This window comes from Lynx rufus, unplaced genomic scaffold (assembly GCF_022079265.1).
Source record: "Lynx rufus isolate CCGP_SWC_20201006 ecotype Redwood Valley unplaced genomic scaffold, mLynRuf1.p SCAF_21, whole genome shotgun sequence".
Classification (NCBI taxonomy): domain Eukaryota; kingdom Metazoa; phylum Chordata; class Mammalia; order Carnivora; family Felidae; genus Lynx; species Lynx rufus.
Window position 1 is genome coordinate 1,207,840 of NW_025814836.1, and position 14,743 is coordinate 1,222,582.

The window sequence follows — 14,743 nt, forward strand, 5'->3', positions numbered from 1 at the left end:
TCATAGAATTTCCATTGCAGGGAACATGAGAGCTTAATTGAATCTTTTCATTTTATGAATAAAATTTAGATACCAGACACATCAAATAGCACTCCCTGGGACCCCTCCAGGCACAGTGGCTCTCAGTGGGCAGCTCCAGACAGATTCCTGCCCCTCCTATACCCCTCAGTCATTGGGCAGAACTCACTGTAAGTCTTGTGTCCTCAGCCCCACAAGGCTGCCAGTGCCACCCCAAGGTAGAAGGTTTGAGTGGACTAAACAGCCACATTCTGCTACTGCACTGGGTTTTATATCCAGGATTTGTATGTTCATTTGGGAGGAACCTGTACCACCATCTGCAGCTTCTCTTAGGGGACTGTTTACAGAGCACAACTTTTCTGGTCCCAAAGCCAACTTAACTTAGCAAGTCCCCAGTTCCCTTTGGGTGAGGGAAACATGTCCTAGTATTCTATTCCTCCCACTGCTCCAAATCTGAAGTATTGTCTAGTCTGGTGGTTGTGGTGCTGACTTTGGTCTAAATGCAGTGTCCAAGCTGTCCCACACTTGGCTGAGCTCTAGGTGAGTGTTCCTTCCACCTCCCTGCTTTCTGTGGGCACTCCTCTTCTTCTCTTGGCCAAATGCTAGATTGGTATTGCTCTGTATAAACAAGGTGCCAAGGCAGTAGACTTTCTTTGCAGCATTGAGTGGGGCCCAAATGGTTTCTCCTTAGCCTCCCTCTCCTTTCAATGGTGCAGCCAGTAGAGGGACTTGTCATCACCCCAGAATGTAAACTTGGAGTTGAGTTCTAGTGAGCCTGCAAGAAGACCTTATCTTCAAAGGTCCAAATCCTACAAGGCATGGTTATTGAGTTTTGCTGTTAGCAAGACATATGTGTGTCATAGACCTAATCCATTATAGCTGAGTTTCTCTGCCAAATAAATGATTGGATTTTTAAAATTTAATTACTTAGCCTTATATTGCTTTCCTTTCTCCTATAATAATTTCTTTTTTTTTTAATTTTTTTTCAACGTTTATTTATTTTTGGGACAGAGAGAGACGGAGCATGAACGGGGGAGGGGCAGAGAGAGAGGGAGACACAGAATCGGAAACAGGCTCCAGGCTCTGAGCCATCAGCCCAGAGCCTGACGCGGGGCTCGAACTCCCGGACCGCGAGATCGTGACCTGGCTGAAGTCAGACGCTTAACCGACTGCGCCACCCAGGCGCCCCTCCTATAATAATTTCTGTATGCTATCAACCATGGGTTTGCAGAAGGAATTAAGTGTACTAAAATTTGGTTTTAGACATTGTTGACAGTTAAGTAACATAGATTGTAAATGTATGCTCTAATTATGATTTTCTTTTGCATCTTGTTAAATTATGAGATACTTATGTGGACAGTGAACTATTTTACATTACTTTAAGATTATTGCCATTAAAATGATTTCAAAATGAAAAATGCAACTTTTAAAACCTCCTGAGGAGATTACTTAATGTTGGATATATAGGTTTACTTGTTCATTTTTTAAAAATTATTTATTAACTTTCAGTTGTACATGTTGTTCTCACAGTAGCATGTATGTGGCCTGTTGAAATCCCAGCCAAGCAAGATAAAACTTTCCCTATTTCCTTATCTACCTGCTGTGTTTGATTCTCTTAGGGAATCATCTTTGCTAGGGCCTTAACTTCTATACATAGAACAAAAAATATGATTATGAAAATGCTTTCCTTAAGTGTTTAAAACACTCAGTAGTTTTTTAACTCAAATTTCATAATTTTAACTTTATCAAAAAGCGTACTGCTCAAACTTATTAAAATTAGAAAATTTAGATAAAAAGAAAAAATACCTACACCTTAAGCACCATTGAGAACCATCAGTATTTTACTATATAGCCTATTTTATCTATGTTTAGTTTTAAAACAAAATTAGAATCATTTAAAAATAAATTGAGAATCATTAAAAAAATTTTTTTTTACATTTATTTATTTTTGAGAAACAGAGTGAGACAAAGTATGAGTGGGGGAGGGGCAGAGAGAGGAGACACAGAATCTGAAGCTCGCTTCAGGCTCTGAGCAAGTGGTCAGCACAGAGCCTGATGCGGGACTCGAAGCCACCAACTGTGAGATCATGACCTGAGCCGAATTCGGATGCTCAACAGACTGAGCCACCCAGGCACTCCTAAATTTAGAATCATTTTATGCATAACTTAAAAAGTCCCATATTGCAATTATACATATTCTTTAATAACCTTCTTCTAAACTCTTTACAAGGTAAATGTATTGCTATATAATTTAAATAATATACAGTGTTACAATGTATGACTATACTATACTCAGATTCCCCGTTAAGTTGGTATTTTGATTATTTCTCCTTTTTTTTCCCGCCTGAAACAGCTCTGTAAAGAGCATTTTTGAGGACTGGGTGACTCTTTGACACCCCTTACTAGGTAGGGTCTCAGCAAGAAACTATGTACTTGAAGGTCAAGGGTTTGGGAAAAGAACAGCTGTGTTGAAGTTCTGCACTGGATAAGAAAAAAAGTCATGACTGTATGGCCCAAAGGGGGAAGGGGAGAGCTGGGAGCTGCAGCTCTGGAGAGGACTGCTGAACCCTGGATTATAGCAGATTGCAGTGGGCCAGGCAGAGCCAGGAGATTAAATACCCTCACCCTGTTCCTCCCACCTGTCAAATTCTGCCAGTGTGTTCCATTAGCCAGACCCACACAACACCAGAAGATAGGAGAGATTGACTGAGTACAGCTTCTAGGAGCACAGAGCCACACAGCTTCCAGGAGCACAGAGCCAAGGAAAAGGCTGAAAGCAGGATGGGGGCAAATGTAGGCTGTCACAGTTCAATCCTCCACTTGTGCCTGTTATTTTTATCCTACTCCAGGAGAAAATCACCCAACCCCAATGCAAGAGTTGCATAATAGCCCATCATCTGTGTAGTATGGGGTGTAATGTTGATCCAATTATACCCGAAACCTAATTTTTAGCTACTCTAGTGCTCTTCATATATGGCAATGGAGAATAAAGGGCAGGAGTGGAAGAAGAAGCAGTGAAATACCATAACACATATCTGCTTCAGTCCCAGCTTCTATAGCTGACATGAAGTCTGGATTGTTAGTCAACTTCCTTTTCTAACATCTTTGCCTTACCCTGCCACCATTTCAGCTACGTGGATTTTATTCATTGTTGGAGGTGACCCAAACCTTCATTCCAATAGGATCTGAGTCCTTAGTGGTCATGTCTTCACTGGAGTGCCTGGGTGTCCATGGATTAGGATTGACAGAATGCAAGGAAGCATGTAGGTGAATGCCCCATTACTGGACGGTTCTCCTCTGGACAGTTCTCTATGAAGGAAAAGAAACCCAGCTCCCTCTGATAATTGGGATTGGTCATCCTGGATAGTAGAGGGACTACTCTTGTCTGCTTAATGCTTATAGAATATGAGGAGCCCAAAAGGTCATGGGACGCTCTCCACTTCCAACATAACAGCACCTTCATTATGCTCCCTGTTAGTTACATTGGCCAAGCTCAATATTATAGAGACAATGAATTCATTGACTAGGTTATGGAGTATGATAGCAAGAGGGTCCCTCCCATCTCTACCCTTTGGTTCTTGCACTCATGCTTTCTAGTGGGTATGCAGGATATAGGGACATATATATTGTTCATTTGTTTAAAGCATATACTGCATGATGTAGGATGTCACCCCAAATTTGCAGAGTTTGGGGTTGCAGAGGGTAGTGCAGCTAAACCTTGAGTAGACGACCAGTGTACCTGAGTAATGGATTCTGGTATAGCACTCTTCATTTGCTGTAATAGGAGCTACTTATCAAAGGAACTGGGTGAGAAACCAACGTTGGAGAGAAAATTCTGTAGTCAATAAATAATGGGGCTGGTTGAAGCCTTGCAGGAAGGGAGGGGAAATTTTTATCTGTATTGATTTTCAAGCTAATCACAAGCCAAACAGCAGTGATTGATTCTCTTGCAGTTGTGGACACCAGAAGTCTGAACTCAGTGTCGGCAAGAGTTTTCAGAGGAAGTATAAACTCAGGGTTTTACTTCTAGAGGCCTCAGAGGAAAATCATATGATTTTTCTTAACTTATTAATACGATTACATTTTAGATTTTAGATATATTTTCAAATTTTAAACCAGTCTTGCATACTTGGAAGAAATCCTACTCAGTTATGGTGTATAATTTTTCACACATTTGTGAATTCAGTTTGGTAACATTTTGTTGAGGATTTTTGTGTCTAAGTTTATGACATACATTGTTATGTAGTTTTATTTTTTATACTATCTTTGTCTCATTTGGGCTTCATAAAATGAGTTGGGAAGGCTTTCCTCTTTTTTTTTTAATGTTTATTTACTTTTGAGAGAGAGAGAGAGAGACAGAGCACCAGTGGGGGAAAGGCAGAGAGGGGGGAGACACAGAATCTGAAGCTGGATCCAGGCTCTGAGCTGTCAGCACAGAGCCCAATGTGGAGCTTAAACTCATGAACCATTAGCTCATGACCTGAGCTGAAATCTAACGTTTAATCGACTGAGCCCAGCTGCCCCAAGGCTCTCTTCTTATTTTATTTTCTGGAAAAGCTTGTATAGAATTGGTGCTAAGTCTTCCTTAAGAAGACTTATGGTGTGGTGGAATTCTCCAGTGAAGCCATCTGAGCTTGGAGATTTTTTTTTTTTTTGAGATTTTAAATTATAAAGTTGACTTTTTTAAAGGTTAAAGAGATATTAAGATTATATATTGTATCTAAGTTAAGTTTTGATATTTTGTGTTTCATGAGGAATTGGTTCATTTCTTCTTTGTTATTGAATTTGTGGATGTAAAGTTGTTGATAGTATTCTTTTACTATTTTTTAAATGGGTGTAATATCTGTAGCAAAACGGTATATTTATCTCCTGACATGGGTGATTTGTATATATTTATTTGTATATTTGTCAGTCTTGTTTTAAGTTTGTCAATTTTATTGATTTTTTCCTGAAGAAAGACTTCCCCTCCCTACTATTGTTTTTCTCTGTTGTGTTCCTATTAAATTTTATTGATTTTTGCTCTGATCTTTATTATTTCCTCCTTTCTGCTTCAATTGCCTGTCTTTTGCTCCTTTTTGCTAGTTTTTCTGAAGTAGGAATTTAGATTATTTATTTTAAAGTTTTCCTCCTTTCCAATGTTAACATTTAGTGCTATAAGATTTCCTCTCAGTTCTACTTTAACAGTGTCCTATGTATTTTCATATGTGGTGTTTTTATTACCATTTGTCTCTATGTATTTTATTTTATTTTTTTTTTAATTTTTTTTCAACGTTTATTTATTTTTGGGACAGAGAGAGACAGAGTATGAACGGGGGAGGGGCAGAGAGAGAGGGAGACACAGAATCGGAAACAGGCTCCAGGCTCTGAGCCATCAGCCCAGAGCCTGATGCGCGGCTCGAACTCCCGGACCGCGAGATCGTGACCTGGCTGAAGTCGGACGCTTAACCAACTGCGCCACCCAGGCGCCCCTGTCTCTATGTATTTTAAACTTTACTTTGAGGCTTCTTGATTGACCCATGAATTATTTAGAAGTGTGTTCTTTAGTCTTCATATGTTTTAGAGATTTTTCTATTGTCTTTCTGTTACTGATTTCTATTTTATTCCATCATGATGGTTAGAGAACATACTCTGAATAATTTCCATTCTCTTACATTTGTTGAAATTTGTTTTATGACCTAGAATATAGTCTCATGGCAAATCTTCTATGAGAACTTGAAAAAAAAAGACGTCTTATATTATTGGGTGGCATGTTCTATATATATATGAATAAAATCTTTTTGGTCCAGTGTTGTTCAGTTTTTCTATACCTTCAGTGGTTTTTATATCTAATAGTTCTATAATATGCAGAGAGGGGGTTGTTGAATTCCCAACTATACTCATGGACTTGTCTATTTTTTTTTTCTTTTAGCTCTACCAGTTTTTTTGTTGTTGTTGTTGCTGTTTTATTGTTATCTGTGTACACATTTAGGATTGTCATGTCTTTCCAGTGCAGTAATACATTTATCATTATTTAATGAACTTCTTGGTCTCTACTAGTTTTCTTTGTTCTTAAGTCTAGTTGCTATTAATATAATTACTTAAATTTTTGTGTGAGATATATCTTTTCCTGTCATTCTTTAAATCTTCCCATCTTATTTACTTAGAAATGAGTTTCTTGCAAGTAGTATGTGGTTGGGTTATTTTTAAAATCTACTTAAATCAAGACTTAAAACTGCCACTTAGATTATTTATTTTCTGTTTCTAGTTTTTGTGTTTCTCTTTCTTTGACTTCCTTAAACTGTTTTGGGTTGTATCTTGATTTATTTATAGTATATTTGAGTATATCTCTTTGTATAGTTTTTGTAGTGGTTGTTCTGAGGATTTCAATATACATTTGTGACTTATTGGAATTTGCTGGTATTATCATTTACCGTTTTGAATAAAGTGTGAAAACCTCATTTCCATTGAGATTCCTTTAACCTACTGCATGTGTTTAAATATCATTATCTTGAGTATCAGATAATATTATAATTTTTGTTTTAATTATAAAATGTGATTTATAAAACTCATGAGGAAAAGTGTAGTCTATTGTATGTGCATATATTTCTACTCTTTATGTTGCTCTCTTTCTTTCCTGATACCGCAGAGTAATTTTTTAAATAATTTGCTTTGTGTTTGAAAAGCTTCTTTTAGGCAGTATTTAAGGGTAGGTCTAGTAAATTCTTTTAGTTTTTCTCATTTGAAAGTGTCATTATTTCCTTTTCATTCCTGAAGGATAGTTTCACTGGATATAGAATGTATAATTAACAGTTATTTTCTTTAATCCCTTGAAAATTTTCTACCATTAAAACTGATGTTCCCTTATAGGTAATATATAGAATTGTCTGGGTGCTTTCAGTATTTTTTTGTCTTTAGTTTTTAGAAGTTTATGATGTGTCTTGGTGTGGATCTCTTTGCCAAATTTGGGGAAATTTCAGCCTTATTTCATAAAGTACCTTTTCCACTCTATGCTCATTCTCTCCTTGCACTCCAATGACATGAATATTAGAACTCCCTGAATCTTTCCTCTGTCATCTCCACTTTATCTTGAGCCCATACTAAGAATTTTTAAAAATATTTATGTTACTGTATTTTTTTTTAGTTTTATAATTTCCATTTGGTCCCTTAAAAAAACCCCTCTATTTCTTCATTCTGGTTTTCTATTAAAAAAAAAATCAAAAGAGTTTGTAATTGATTATTGGGACATTATATACTGACTGCTTTAAAATCCTTTTTAGATAGGGGCGCCTGGGTGGCGCAGTCGGTTAAGCCTCCGACTTCAGCCAGGTCACGATCTCGCGGTCCATGAGTTCGAGCCCCGCGTCAGGCTCTGGGCTGATGGCTCAGAGCCTGGAGCCTGTTTCCGATTCTGTGTCTCCCTCTCTCTCTGCCCCTCCCCCGTTCATGCTCTGTCTCTCTCTGTCCCCCCAAAAAAATAAATAAACGTTGGGAAAAAGAACGGTCCCAATTAAAAAAAAAAAAAAAAGAATAAAATCCGTTTTAGATAATCCAACATCTGATTTATCTCCGTGTTGGTATCAACTGATTGTCCTTTGTCATTCAAGCTATGTTTATTTGTTTGTTTCTGATACGACAGCTAAATTTTGGGTATCTTGGGTATTGTATCCATTATCTTAGGGTACTCTGAGTCAACCCTAAATCTTTTATTTCGGCAGGCAGTCATCCTGTTTTAAGTTTAGCCCTCAGGTTCTGGCCTGTGGTCTGTGGTTCCAATGACAGTTTAATTTTCAGAAACCTTGTAGTGCTACTTTGATCTATTTATTTGGTGCAGTGGGGTTCCCCCTCATCCCTGCTGGTGTTGCCTGAGAGGGTGGAAGGGATTTGCCCAGGTTGGGCTGCCTGGGTTTCTCTTTGTTGGGGAAGAGGAATCTCGGGCCTAGAGGAATGAAGAGGCCTCCCAAGTGGGTGTTCATTATAATGGGATCCCCCTTCCTGTGGGAGCCTCAGAACATTTCTTGAGCCATGCAGTGTGATAGGATACTTCTACCAGTGTCCCCTAGCTATCCTAGATATTTATTAGCAGGGAAGAGGGTCTCAGGCCTGGTATCAAAGTGGATACCTCCACCCAGGGGAGGAACAAGCCCACTTGACTCCCTTTTCTTGCTATGTTGAGGGGGGAGGGTCAAAGAATGTTGGTTCTGGGAGATGGATGATACCCTGGTGCTGATTGTTCTTCCTGTCATGTCCTGATACCCTAGTGCTGATCATTCTTCCTGTCCTGAAAGCAAAGCAGTTTGCTTTCCTATTACCACCTGTAAGAATTCTCCTTTGGTTGTCTCTTGATTTATTTCCATGATTTATAGTTGTGCTTAATAGAGATGAGCAGTTAGAAAAAAGTAGATGACCATGTAGAAAGAACATCATTCTGTTTGGTATGGAAGTCTCCTGAAATTGCTCATTTATTTATTTTTAATCTCTGTCATTTTGTTTTTAGTCGGTTTCCAGTAAAGAATATACATTTGGATCTAATTTTAAACTACTCACTGTTATGTCCTGTATTTGATATTTGTTATATTTCCTTGGTATTTCCTTTTCCCATCTATTGATGAAGTATATTGTTAAAATTTCTTTGTATCTATTTTACCAAGTGTTTTGAAGCTATAGACAATATTTGTATTCTCTTAGTTATTGGCTTAAACATTAAAAAGAAATAATTAAACCTATGTTTATAATCATAAAAATAAAACAAGAAGTGGATGTTTTAGGGATTTGAGAGACATTAAGTAGGTTTATTGACTTCTCAGGTGGTAGGTTTTAGTTTGAGAATCTTGAAGGAGATACTGTTTCCACTTTTGCCCTGTGGTATTGAAAAGTTAGCCTTCAAATGCTTCTTGGATCTTTCTGGGAACACTTTTGAGCAGGATATACCCTTCTGTACTGCTGCAAACACTATTCATTTTCTTAGAATGTTTGTCAAAAACAATAATATTTGGTGTTTTCATAGCAGTGTTTTGTCCTGGTTGCACTTGGAATATAATCCAGAGCCTCACCACAGTTTATTAAACATGAATGGTCAGGCTGTAGCTGCCACTTACACATTATTTTCCATCATACATTCACTTGTTCACTGAACCCAGACCCAATCGCCTTTTTGTTAGGTGAATGTGTATTTGTACTTGTCACTTCTACCTGGGTGCTCCTCCTAAGCAGGCTGCTAGCTGCCTAACAGTGCTTGGCACATATCAAGCACTCAATAAATATTTGTCAAACCAATAATGGAATGAATGAGACTAGGCAATGTGGAATATTGCTTTATGAGGATTTTGCATTTATAAAATACTTATGTTTATAAATCAAACCACATGTCTGTAGATAATAACAGTCATTCACAGTAATTGTCACAGGTGCTATGCTATGTGAAGTGGTTCTCAGATGGATTCATCTAAGAAAGCTTCCTGTGAGGCTATTTTTATTGGAATCTTAAAATGAGAAGAAAGAGAAAATATTTGCTATTTTTAGGCCATATTAGAAAGCTTTGGTGATTTCCTGGTTCCTAAGCAATGAGTTATCCTTGCAAGCACATTTATGCTTTGTGTCCGTTTCCTTCTTTGGATGTACAGGATGTTTGGAAAGTCTTCGCATGCATCTACATTTATTTGTGTCTTTGTCAATGGGACATCTTTAGCTATGCCAAGACTCTGTCACTGAAAATAATAATAGTGCTAATAATAAGTGGGAAAAAAGCTCTAATTTGTAGGTTTAATGTAATAATTTTATGTTAATAGTTAATAACTCATGCCAAGTTCCAAATCAGTCTTCACTGCAAGGCATTCCAAGTTCTCCTTGGCTATCCATCATTTTCTTGTATATAAGCTACTTTTTGAAATAAATTACCTTTATTTATAAACCCTGAAGTTTATAACATAAAAGTCATACGTTCCTTAAAAACAGAGAAGGAGGAAAACCATAAGAGACTCTTAAATACAGAGAACAAAGTAGGAGTTTCTGGAGGGGAGGTGGGTGGGGGATGGGCTAAATGGATGATGGGCATTAAGGAGGGCACTTGTTGGGATGAGCACTGGGTGTTATATGTAAGTGATAAATCACTGCATCCTTCTCCTGAAACCAATACTACACTGTATATCAACTAGCTTGAATTTAAATAAATAAATTTAGAATAAAAAAAATCGTATGTTCCTTATATTCTCAACTGTCTTAGAAATGTTAAGATCAAATGAGAAGTAATAATGTGAATGAGTAAAAGAATTTTCATTCACTGGAAAAATTAATTTTGAGGGGTGCTGGCAGAGAGCACAGTTGCTTACACCTAAGGGGCAGAGAGTGACTACCGATATATTCAGATTACAAGTTCAAAAATACCAATGGCTGGGGCGCCTGGGTGGCTCAGTCGGTTAAGCGTCCAACTTCAGCTCGGGTCACGATCTCGCGCTCCGTGAGTTCGAGCCCCGCGTCAGGCTCTGGGCTGATGGCTCAGAGCCTGGAGCCTGCTTCCAATTCTGTGTCTCCCTCTCTCTCTGCCCCTCGCCCATTCATGCTCTGTCTCTCTCTGTTCCCAAAATAAATAAACATTAAAGAAAAAAAATTAAAAAAAAAACCAAAAATACCAATGGCTCATTCTTCTTGCCTTGGGGAAAAATACAAATATAGAAACCACCCCCTTAAAAAATAAAACTAAGCAAATGAAAACACAAGAAAACACAGCACTATTACTACCTAAAACACTCAATAAAATTTTTTTATTTAATCTTATTCCTTTAATTTAGTGTTTTTCAATAATTATTCAAGTCTCTTTTAATATGTCTCTTCCATGGAATATAAAAATAAGATTAGTTTTTAAATTATAAATGCCTTTAATGGATCTTTAATTCCAGTGTGAGGGAACAACATAAGAAGTTTATTTATTTATTTACTTTTAAATGTTTATTTATTTTGTGAGAGAGAGCACATATGAGCAGGTAAGGGGAAGAGTGGAGAAAGAGAGAACGAGCAGGAGAAGGGCAGAGAAAGGGGGAGAGAGAATTCTAAGCAGGCTCCATGCTAACGGCATGGGCCTTATGTAGGGCTTGATCTCACAAACCATGAGATCATGACCTAAGCTGAAATCAAGAGTCAGATGCTTAACTGACTAAGCCACCCAGGCTCCCCAGAAGAAGTTTATTTTTAGATAATGAGAGTGGTCACCTAGCTTTACTGCTAGGCACCTGAACAGTAGGGTCACTTAAGTGGTGCTTTCTCTTATAGCTGAGTCTATAAAGAAGTGCTATCTTATAAATAAAATTGTTAGTGAGTTCACTGGGAGGATACATACATAATTCTGGGGAAAATGGACATACAGGCATTTTCATTTTTGGATACTTGTAGCAAAAAGGATTTATAATGAGCTCTTTCTCGGTTTCAGTAATCTGTTTCTAACCTAGCTATGACAGTCTCTAAAAATAGTGCTGTAATTTAAGTTCAGTTAAAATAATTCCCATTTAATGTATTCCAAATGTTTGTGAAAATAGCTGAATGTGTCAGCTGTTAAATATATCAGAACTTTCAAATATATTTTACAGGTTTCCAAATTTAGGGTGTTTGTTTTTCTTTTTTTTGATGAGGTTAGATTTTGATGGAGATGATTTTAAAATAAGATGAGATATCATGAAAAGGGAAAACCAGCAGGGAAAGGTAGATCAGAGGGCATCTGAGAAAAGGACTCCAAAGAGCACATGGTTTTCTATTTGACCTCTTGAATATTGACAGACTTGTGCTTCCACCTTGGTACAATTGATGGTCATGGGACTATCAAACATTTCCTTTCAAATTCTGGCAGGATTCAGGTTGATTTGCATCCTTATCACTTTATTCAGAGTTGCTGTGTGACTCTTGCTGTCCTTCCTAGCTCAGCAGCGGGCTCCAGGGTGGACACAGGGTCTAGCTATGCCCCTGCCCAGGTCCCAGGGTATAATGGGTATGTAGATCAATTGGAGAGGATTTGGCAGAGGAGAAATAGCACATTTAATCTATTTTTAAATCAAAAAGTTAGCTGAAGGAAGAGTATTTTAACTGAGTTACATAATAAGAAAGAATATTGTATTCTAGTTCTTTGGGGGTACAAACCTATTAAAGGTTATTCCTCTCTCTGATTACAACTGAAACTCTGGAAAAAATATAAAAACCAAGTATTGATGGACTCTGAACAATAAACAAAACCAGGTGAATTGTGGAAGGGAGTTAATACTTGGAAAAGTGACCCCCTTGGGGTGATTTTCCTATTTTTCTGCCTCCTAGATTTCCCTCCAGGACAGGAAGGCCTTAGTCATGGCATGGCATGGTGGCATAAATTCCTAGCCATAGTATCCTCATCTTTCCACCCTGAGGAGCCAGGGAAAGTAGTACCTGTGGGCTGGGAACAAGGGAATCTCAGAAGAGAGAGTCAGGGAATTCTACACCCCCAATTCCATGCATGAACATGTACAGTTCTGAACAATGCATGCGTGATACAGACCCAAACCAGCCTAGTGTAGGCCTAGAGGACTATCTGAGATTACAACCATTCATACAAGTCTCTAACTCTTCAATGACATATATGCTGGACAGGCACAAATCAACATAGCAAGGTTTAAAGAACTCAGCTGAAACTTGAACCATCTCCATGAGTCTCCAAGTGCTGAACTCTGCATATGTGAGAGAGACCAAAATTATCATGGAAAATATGAATTTGAACCACTACCCCTGGAAGGTGAGACAGAAATTGTGTTCTGAACCTAACTTCTAACAGAAAAGAAAAAAGGCAAGAAAGAAAAGGACGGTGTCCAGAAGATTATAGCAGGACCCAGAATCTGCATATCTTATCTTTGACAATATCCAGGAGATGATGCTAAAGGACTCAAAATACAAAGAATGAGGAAAATGCAATAAATTCTCAGGAAAAAAGGCAATAAATAGATTTTAATCCAGACATGATCCAGGTGTTGAAATGACCAAAGAATTTGAAGTAGCTATTACAACATGCTTAATGAGGTAAAGAAAAATGAATTTGAAATGAATGAAAAGATAGGAATCATTAGGAGAGTAACAGAAATTATAAAATAGAAGCAAATACAAAGGTCAGAATTTAAAAATATAATACTTCATTAAAAAAACGTTTTGGGTTCAGTAGCAGAATGAATACGACCAAAGAAAAGGTCAGTGAATTGAAAATAGAACACTATATATTATCCAGTCTGAAGGGCTTGGTAGAGTTAAGTATTACATATTTATTTAATTTGCCATTTATAAAGTTCTTATTAGATATTTGTATTTTGACTTTCTTTTTTCAATTAAGAGATCAGTTACTTTGAACTGAGTTATTAGATATAATGTTTAAGTATTTTGAAGATTTCCCTTTATGTTGTCTTACGCTCTATACCATGGACCTTGATATTTGGGATAATTATATGACACTAAATATATAAATAGATAGTTGTTTATAGGCACACATCAAGGTGTGCACATAATACTGTGTATGTGTATGTATGTATGTGTGTATGTATGTATACACACATAAATAACCATCTATATTTGATATCTAGCAAGAAGTTTTAATCTGGTTTAGACCTCTGACTTTTCCTTTAGTTAGTAGTATAGAATGAAATAAAGGATGTGACTACATTTAACTGTGTTTTTCAAATTAAAAAATGTTTTATTTATGGATTATTATAAATCAGTGATTCTTATCAGGGGGTGATTTTGTGACAACACTGGCACTGCATGGAGACAGTTTTGGTTGTCATATTGGGGAGTGGAAGCCAGGGATGGTAAACATTCCACAATGCGCAGTACAGCCCTACGACAAGGAATTATTTGGTGCCTAATGTCAACAATGCTGACTAGATTTATGAACAGATTTATCTAAATAGATTTATCCTTATGATTTAGTTGATTTAATAGCACACTTATCTTAAAATTGTGATTGAAAACCCAACATTTGGGTTCCACAACTTTAAAAGGAAGGCTAACAAACAACTCTACATATGGATGGGGAAGTTGTAAACTTGCGTTTAAACATGGTCAAGCTGATGTTTTCAATATTCATAGTCATTCAGCATGGTGACATCACAGTGAAAAAGCCACATTTGAGAAGTGCAAGGCAGCTGTGTCACACCCACATCTTGTTCCTTACAAGTGCTTCCTGTCTGGGATCCATTGTGGTCAGCAGAACATCCCTTCGCTGGCTGTGGTGAAGGCAACAGCCTGAGCAGAACGCCTCCTGAGCTTACATCTCCTTCGTCTAATCTTTCCTGCTTGGACTCAATTTTCTCAATCTGTCTAGTACTGAGAAAATAGTTACATGCTTCAGTTAAATATATCTATTCTTCCTTTCTTTGACAGTTATAAAAACCATGCATTTTCTTTGATTCTTCTGTGATGTTGAACTTCAAAAAGAAATTTGAAATGTAACTTACTTGAAAGACCTTCTATATGAGCAGCATTTCATTATGTACAATTGAACAGTGCTCCTATACACTGATAGTAAAAAGATGCCATTCCATTCAAATTTAAATTTAATGTGGACAGTAACACAAATCAATGAAAATTCCTGCCTGTGGTATGGTGCATTCTTCTCAGTGAATCATCAGTGTGCATATCTGACAGTAAATTATTTATAGACTGTGTATTTGAGTATAATCCTTTATAAGAAATGAGAGCTAGGACCTGCCTTATGTTCACTTGTTTTCATTTTAAAGGCATATTTAAAAAATTT

At 37.2% G+C, this 14,743-nt stretch overlaps 1 protein-coding gene across 1 annotated transcript in view; it reads left to right on the forward strand.

The window, feature by feature from the left end:
• Positions 1-14,743, forward strand: part of OCA2 (OCA2 melanosomal transmembrane protein) — a 424,483-nt gene that overhangs the window by 259,285 nt on the left and 150,455 nt on the right. The window lies entirely within an intron of this gene.